This window comes from Sapajus apella, unplaced genomic scaffold, assembly GCF_009761245.1.
Source record: "Sapajus apella isolate SASKATOON/1434 unplaced genomic scaffold, GSC_monkey_1.0 scaffold34, whole genome shotgun sequence".
Taxonomy (NCBI): Eukaryota; Metazoa; Chordata; class Mammalia; order Primates; family Cebidae; genus Sapajus; species Sapajus apella.
In genome coordinates, this window is record NW_022436974.1 from 5,352,867 (window position 1) to 5,360,236 (window position 7,370).

The 7,370-nt window shown below is 39.3% G+C and overlaps 1 long non-coding RNA gene across 1 annotated transcript; it reads right to left on the reverse strand.

The window, feature by feature from the left end:
* Positions 1-602: 602 nt before the first annotated feature.
* On the reverse strand, positions 603-4,250 carry LOC116563104. The gene is made up of 3 exons (XR_004274231.1): positions 4,240-4,250; positions 3,269-3,273; positions 603-732 (listed from the first exon to the last, which is right to left on the reverse strand). It is a non-coding gene; the product is annotated as an uncharacterized LOC116563104 (long non-coding RNA).
* Positions 4,251-7,370: the final 3,120 nt, after the last annotated feature.

The window sequence follows — 7,370 nt, forward strand, 5'->3', positions numbered from 1 at the left end:
GCATAATACACAGTGCTTTCCTTAGAAGGTTTATATAACCATCCTCAATTACAAAGAAAAAATAAGTATTAGGACAGGAAGAAAGAGTGGACATCATATATTAAATTATAATTATATGATGCCTTATTTTGGAGAATTAAAGGAAAACTACCAACCATATAACCTTCTGATAATCTGATGTATTAATCCATTTGCACACTGCTATAAAGATACTACCTGAGACTGGATAATTTATAAACAAAGGAGGTTTAACTGACTCACAGTTCTACATGGCTGGGGAGGCCTCAGAAAAGTTACAATTACGGCAGAAGGCAAAGGAGAATCAAGCACCTTCTTCACAAGGCAGCAAGAGAGAGAGAGGGAAGGAGAAAACACCAGACACTTACCCAACAACCAGATCTCATTAGAACTCACTATCAAGAGAACAGCATGAGGGAAACTACCCCTATGATCCAGTCACCTCCCACCAGGTGCCACCTTAACACATGGATTACAATTTGAAATGAGGTTAGGGTGGGGACACAGCCAAACCATATCATTCCACCCTGGCCCCTCTCAAATCTCATGTCCTTTCACATTTCAAAATCAATCATGCCATCTTGTCTTTCTAGCAGTCCTCCAAAGTCTTAACTCATTCCAAAATTAACTCAAAATTCCAAGCCCAAAGTCTCAGCTGAAACAAGGCAAGTTCATTCTGCCTATGAAACTGTAAAATCAAAAGCAAGCTAGTTGCTTCCCAGATACAATGAAGGCACAGGCATGGATTAAACACACCCACTCCAAATGGGAGAAATCGGCAAAATCAAAGGGGCTGCAAGCCCCAACCAAGTCTGAAACCAGGCCAGGCAGTCACCAAATCTTAAATCTCCAAATTATTTTTTGACTCTGTGTCTCATATCCAGGACATGCTGATGCAAGAGGTGGGGTCCCACAGCCCTGGGCAGCTTTTCCCCTGTGGCTCTGCAGGGTACAGCCCCTGTGGCTACTTTCATGGGCTGGTGTTGAGTGCCTGAAACTTTTCCAGGAGCATGGTACAAGCCGTCAGACAATCTACCTTTCTCGGGTCTGGAGGATGGTGGCCTTCTTCTCACAGCTCCACTAGGCAATGCCCCAGTGGGGGCTCTATGTAGGGGCTCCCACTCCATGTTTCCCTTTTATACTGCCGTAGCAGAGGTTCTCCATAAGAGCTCTGCCCCCACGTGGACATCCAGGCATTTTTTTCTCTGAAATCTAGGCAGACGTTCCCCAACCTCAGCTCTTGTCTCCTGTGCACCTGCAGGCCCAACACCACTTGGAAGCTGCCAAAGCATGGGGCTTTCACCCTCTAAAACAATGGCCCAAGCTCTATATTGGCCCCTTTTAGCCATGGCTGTAGCTGGAGCAACTGGGATGCAGGTCACCAATTCCTGAGGCTGCACAGAGCAGCAAGGACCTTAGCCTGACTCCTAACACCATTTTTCCCTTCTAAGCATCCAAGCCTGTGATGGGAGGGGCTGCTGTGTAGAACTCTGAAATGCACTGGTGACATTTTCTCCACTGTCTTGGTGATTAACATTCAGCTCATTACTTATGCAAATTTTTGTAGCAGCCTTCAACTTCTCCCCAGAAAATGGGTTTTTCTTTCCTACAACATGGTAAGGCTGAATATTTTCCAAACCCTGAGGCCCTGCTTCCATTTTAAACAAAAGTTCCAATTTCAAACCATTTCTTTGTGAGCATATATAACTGTATGCTTTAAGGAAATGCCAGGTCACATTTTGAGCACTTTGCTGTTTAGAAATATCTTCTGCCAGATAACCTAGATCATCTCCCTCAAGTTCGAAGTTCCACAGATCTCTAGGAAAAGGGCAAGATGCCACCACTCTCTTTGCTAAAGCACAGTAGCAGTGACCTTTTCTCCAGTTTGCAATAAGTTTCTCACTCTCATCTGAGACCATCTCAGCACGGACTTCACTGTCCATATCACTATCAGCATTTTGGTCAAAACCATTCAACAAGTTTTTAGAAGTTCCAAATTTTCCCACATATTTCTATTACCTTCCGAGCCCTCCAAACTTTTATGACTTTGCCAGTTACCCAATTCCAAAGTTGCTTGCACATTTTCAGGTTGTACTTATATTAATACCAGTACTCCACATACCTGGTACCAATTCTCTGTATTAGTTTGTTTTCACATTGCTATAAAGATACTACCTGAGACTGGATAATTTACAAACCAGAGAGGTTTATTTGACACATTTCCACATTGCTGTGAAGGCCTCAGGAAACTTACAATCATGGCAGAAAGAAAAGGAGAAGAATGCACCTTATTCACAAGGCAGCAGGAGACAGAGAAAGAAGGGGAAAGCACCACTTATCAAACAACCAAATCTCATAAGAACTCACTGTCCATCAGAAGAGCATGGAGGAAACTGCCCACATGATCTAGTCACCTCACACCCAGACCCTCCCTCAGCACATGGGGATTATGATTCAGATTACAATTTGAGATGAGATCTGGGTGGAGAAACAGTCAAACCATGTCACCTGATAAGTACTCAGACAAATTAATGGGTATAATGTGATCTTTGTTTTAGTGGTTCTCCCAGCTTAGCTGCATTCTGGAATCAGCAGGAGTGCTGATTAAAAAAGCAAGGTCTTCAATGGTTTAAATTGAAGCCTGAGAACCTGTATTTAATAATGTATCTAGCAATTTTGATTTAGGTATCTATGCTTGAGAACTATACTCTCAAATATTGACTGTCTTAACCACGTGCATAATAGGACGTTGGATGTTTTTGCTCATAGACCCATCTGCCTTTTCCCTTCTCTCCTCTGTCTCTCATTGGTGTGTGTAGGAGGCTGAGGGAAGAGTTGACTCTACAGGCTTTTTTTTTCCTAGGCTGCCATTATCTGGCTTCCAGATGGGTTTAGTGAAGGGGAAGTACTAGTAGGATTTTTATAGCAGGAAAAAAAGAAAGGCCAGGGTATCCCTACCATCACCACCACCACCATCCCTACACTTCTGTCGTACTCCTGTGCTCCCACCCCATCACCCCTGCCTGGGGTTGCATTTGAAATGCTGGTCTTGTCCCTTTCACGGCTTCACCTCTATAATGGGCAGTCCTTACTAGAGTGCCCTGACTTCTATGCTTTGGTAACCACATCTCATTTCTTTTCCTGGACTTTGGAGAGCCCTGGAAGTAAAAGTCAATTACAGCTGCTGTTGCCCTCTTGGTTGCCTCAAAGTCCTCTGTTTGGCTTCTTAGTTTTTCATAATCCATGTGACTGATTCTCTGTATTAAATTACTTTAATGTGAAAACCTACAGTGAAATTCAACCATCTCATGCCTGACACTGTGTGATTAACTGAAAGGAGACCAATATATTTCAGATAAAATCCACATATGTAATAAAATTGACATTTTGGATGACAGTTGAATAGGTAGCAAAGGTACCTATAAATATATATGAAGATGACTTGCAATTTTCACCATTTAGAAGGCTACCATAGTTCTGTATTAGAGTGGAGATGAGTTTCATTATTGCCTAGAGATATATTAGACTATACTCAGAAAACAGCTATGTATAGACTCAAATATTTTAACTGCTTGATGAAAACTCATTTTCCACATGATAATATATTAAAAACTTAGTTTGGCCTAAAACTTCTGATAGCAGAAGTTATCAATTATTTTCTCATAAAAGAAGTTTCATAGGGTTCCTCTGGGATTGAAAAGTTAGGATCATCAAAACACACTCACAGATCACTGGAAGAGTTTTCTAGGACTGTTTGATTTGGGCATAGTTGATACAGTTGCTATTACTGAGGAGGAATTATTCAATAAATTTGGTTAGGTCCTACGTTACTCCCAGAATATGAAAAGAAACACACTATTATTAAAACTGTACTAATATAATATTTTTATTTATATTGAATGCAGGTATTTTAAAAAATCCTATCATGAGAGAAGAAACAGAATATAGAAACTTATTTATGCGGCAATTCTAGGAGGGTATCTTTTCTACAGATATTCTGTGGTTGCCATCACTGGTTATTATAGATGACTGGGTGATATTTTTAGTTACATTAAAATTAGTCACACTAAATTTAGTTACACTAATTACACTAAAAGATTATATGTACTTATTAACAGCTAGAAACTTAACTTAGAACTTTTCACCCAATTAGCAATAATAGCTAGGTAAAATAAGACTCCACTAGGGCATCTTCTCGAAAGAATGTTTATCTCACCACACTACACTTGTAAGTAATGGCTGCCTTCCCTGTTAAAATGAAACCTCCATGAAGGTATAAACTATTGCTATCAATTTTATCTCTAGTCACCGTATTTAGGACAGTCCCTGGCACAGAGCAATTGCTGAGAAAATATTGGTAGTGTAGGAATTAATTAAACTGAACCAAACTGAATTAAGAGAATAGAGTTTTAAATTTATAATTTGTACTAAAATCGTTCAGATCATAATGAAAGCTCCTAACATAAACAATCTTCTCTCCTTCCTTGTCCTGGAGAAAAAGAGAGCATGAGACTCTCCAGTTTTCCTGTCGAGTTCCAGCGACCAGGAGTGAAATGGTAGCCAGGCCTGCACGTGTGGCTTACTCAGTGGTTACTGAATTGATTCTCTGCCATCCTTGCCTTTGACTGCTGTGACCAAAAGAAACCATTTCTTAAAAAGACTCCTTTTTAAAATACCAAATTATTTCTCACAAACTGTGAGGAAGCCACAGATGAATGGGAAAGAGAGAATATATTATTAAAAGTAGCCATACATCTGACAGTTTTGCACACAAGATATCCTTTAAATAAAAACATACAACAAATAATTTGAACATTTTGTAGCTATAGATATGGGTCACGAAATAAAATCTTATGTAGGAGTGGGTGTGCTAGATCATTCCACTGTCAATTTCAAATGGCTGGGAACTATGAGATTCAGAATTCCTGTCCCTATATGCTTCTAGGTTGGAGTTGGACTAAAGAGGAAGCTGTATCAGATTTGAGATGCAAAAAAAATGGAGCAATGGTGTCTAAATCTGCTATAACAAAATATCATGAACCATCTGGCTCATAAACAATAGAAATGTATTTTTCCCAGTTCTGGAAGCTTGGAAGTCCATGATCAAGGAACTAGCAGATTTGATATCTGGTGAAGACCTGCTTCTTCATAGATGGTCATCTTCTCCTTGTGCATTTACATTACAGAAGGGGTGAGGGGTGTCTCTGGGGCTTCTTTTATGGCACTGATCCCATTCAGGAGGGCTCTACCCTCATGGCCTAATCACATCCTAATGCCATCACCTTGGGTTTTGGAATTTCAGCATATGAACTTGAGGGGCGTGTATGCATTGTACATTGCAAACAGCCATTATGCTCTGGAAGACTTCAAGGTCTTCATATCATAATGGATAGACACAGAGGCACCCACATGGGTCCAGTGTACTATCTCTTTTCTCCACTGTGTATCCACCTTTTTCCTCTGAACTGATGGCCAGGCTGAAGAACAACAGTCTCAGCCCTCCCCCAGATGCTTACCTGTTCACCCCAGAGGTATTAACTGCACAGACACCAGAGCTGTCCCCAGCCCAGTGTCCCACTGGCTGCACCCATACCACAACTTGTTTGTCAAATATCCTGAAAGTTCCTACTTGTCCACTTGTGCCAGTGATCTTCCAGCTCCCACTTCTAGAACCTTGCTTTTTAGTTCTCCCCACAACTGTATAATGAATCTTTTATCACACATCACGAGTAGTGCCTCTTCTTCCCTAACTGGACTCAATGATACAATGAATTTTTCATGTCAAACATTATTGTTAGGATATCCCTCTTCTCCAGTTTCATCAAATTAGATATCAATATCTATTGATAATAGTAATCTTAATTTTTAAAAATTTGTGGAATAAAATGTGCTATTCTTTTACAAAGAGAACTACTGCATTTATATTCAGATACTATGTAACTTCTAGAGAACCTTCATAATATTTTATATTAGTAAAATCATAAGTAAATTGATATCAAGGTAATTCTAACTATTTGTACAATAATATCAGGATGTTATTATTTGAAACTTTTTATTTCTTTTTTAAATATTTGCTGTTGTGGCTAATATACTTGTTTAATATATATTAAGTAATACAACTGATATCAGGAGAAAAGTGTATGTTTTATCTCTTTCTCCTTTTAATGTCTCTCTGCAGGAAATTATATCCAAAAACATAAAGAAATATTTAAGGGATCAGAGATATTTGACCTAAAAGAGACTCAAAAGCTAATTCCCCATATATTTGTTTCTATTCTTGTTATTTCACTTACCCATTTTATATAGATACATATTATTAATTAGACTATGAGTTTGAGAGCAAAGTTTCTTTAGAACAATAATTGCATCCTATTAGTATTGGAATACACAGTGACTAGAATAATATCTGACACAAGTTGGCATAACATTTTTGAATAAATGAATGAATGAAATATTTGGCCACCCCTGCCTTCTGTCATGTACCCTTTTCTACAAAAAGTCATTTAGTATGTCTTACTGTTTCTGTGGTTCAGAAATTAATGAGTAGCTCAGCTAGCTGTGTGGCTCTGGCTTAGGGTTTCTCATGGTGTTATAAACAGACGGTAGCAGAGGCTGGGGTCATCTAAAAAGTTTCTTCATTTCTTTGTCTAGTGCAGTGTTAGCAATATTCAAACAGCTGGGACTGGAACACTCGGGGCTCCTTGAACATCTCTGTGTCTTTGTAGTCTCTCCATATGATCTCCATAACATTGTGGCTTCAGTTGTAGCCAGACTTGTTGAAGATGGCTCAAGACTCCCAGTGTCTCTAAAAGAGAGACAAGTGGATGCTGTATTGCCTTCAATTATCCAGCTTAGAAGTCAGGTGGCATGGTGTCATTTTCACCCCTTTCTATTCACTAGAAGTAAGTAACTAAGGCCAATTTATATTCAAGGCAAGGAGAATTAAGCTCTCCCTTGCATGGGAGGAGTATCAAAGAACTTACAGGCAGGCTATAAACCTTCTATATACCTTATACAAATTCACATGAATATTTGATAGCTTCTTAAGGCACACCACTCATCAGTTTTGATACACAATAGGTAATGTAAAAGAAAGGGTGTATGTTTTCTTATTAATAGCTTTCTAATATATTTATAAGCTCAGAAAATAGTCATCATGAATATAGTAGTGGACTTCACTTGCATCAGGTTCTAACTTTCCCTTTAGACCAACATCCCTCTAAATGTCAAAGCTCTAACTTCTGTCTTGAGGGCCTTATCATACCCAGGACCATCAAAATGTGGAGTTTCCACAAGGGGAAGTTTACATGGGACTCAGTTAAGTTGTAAAGCATGGACACTTCTGCTGGACG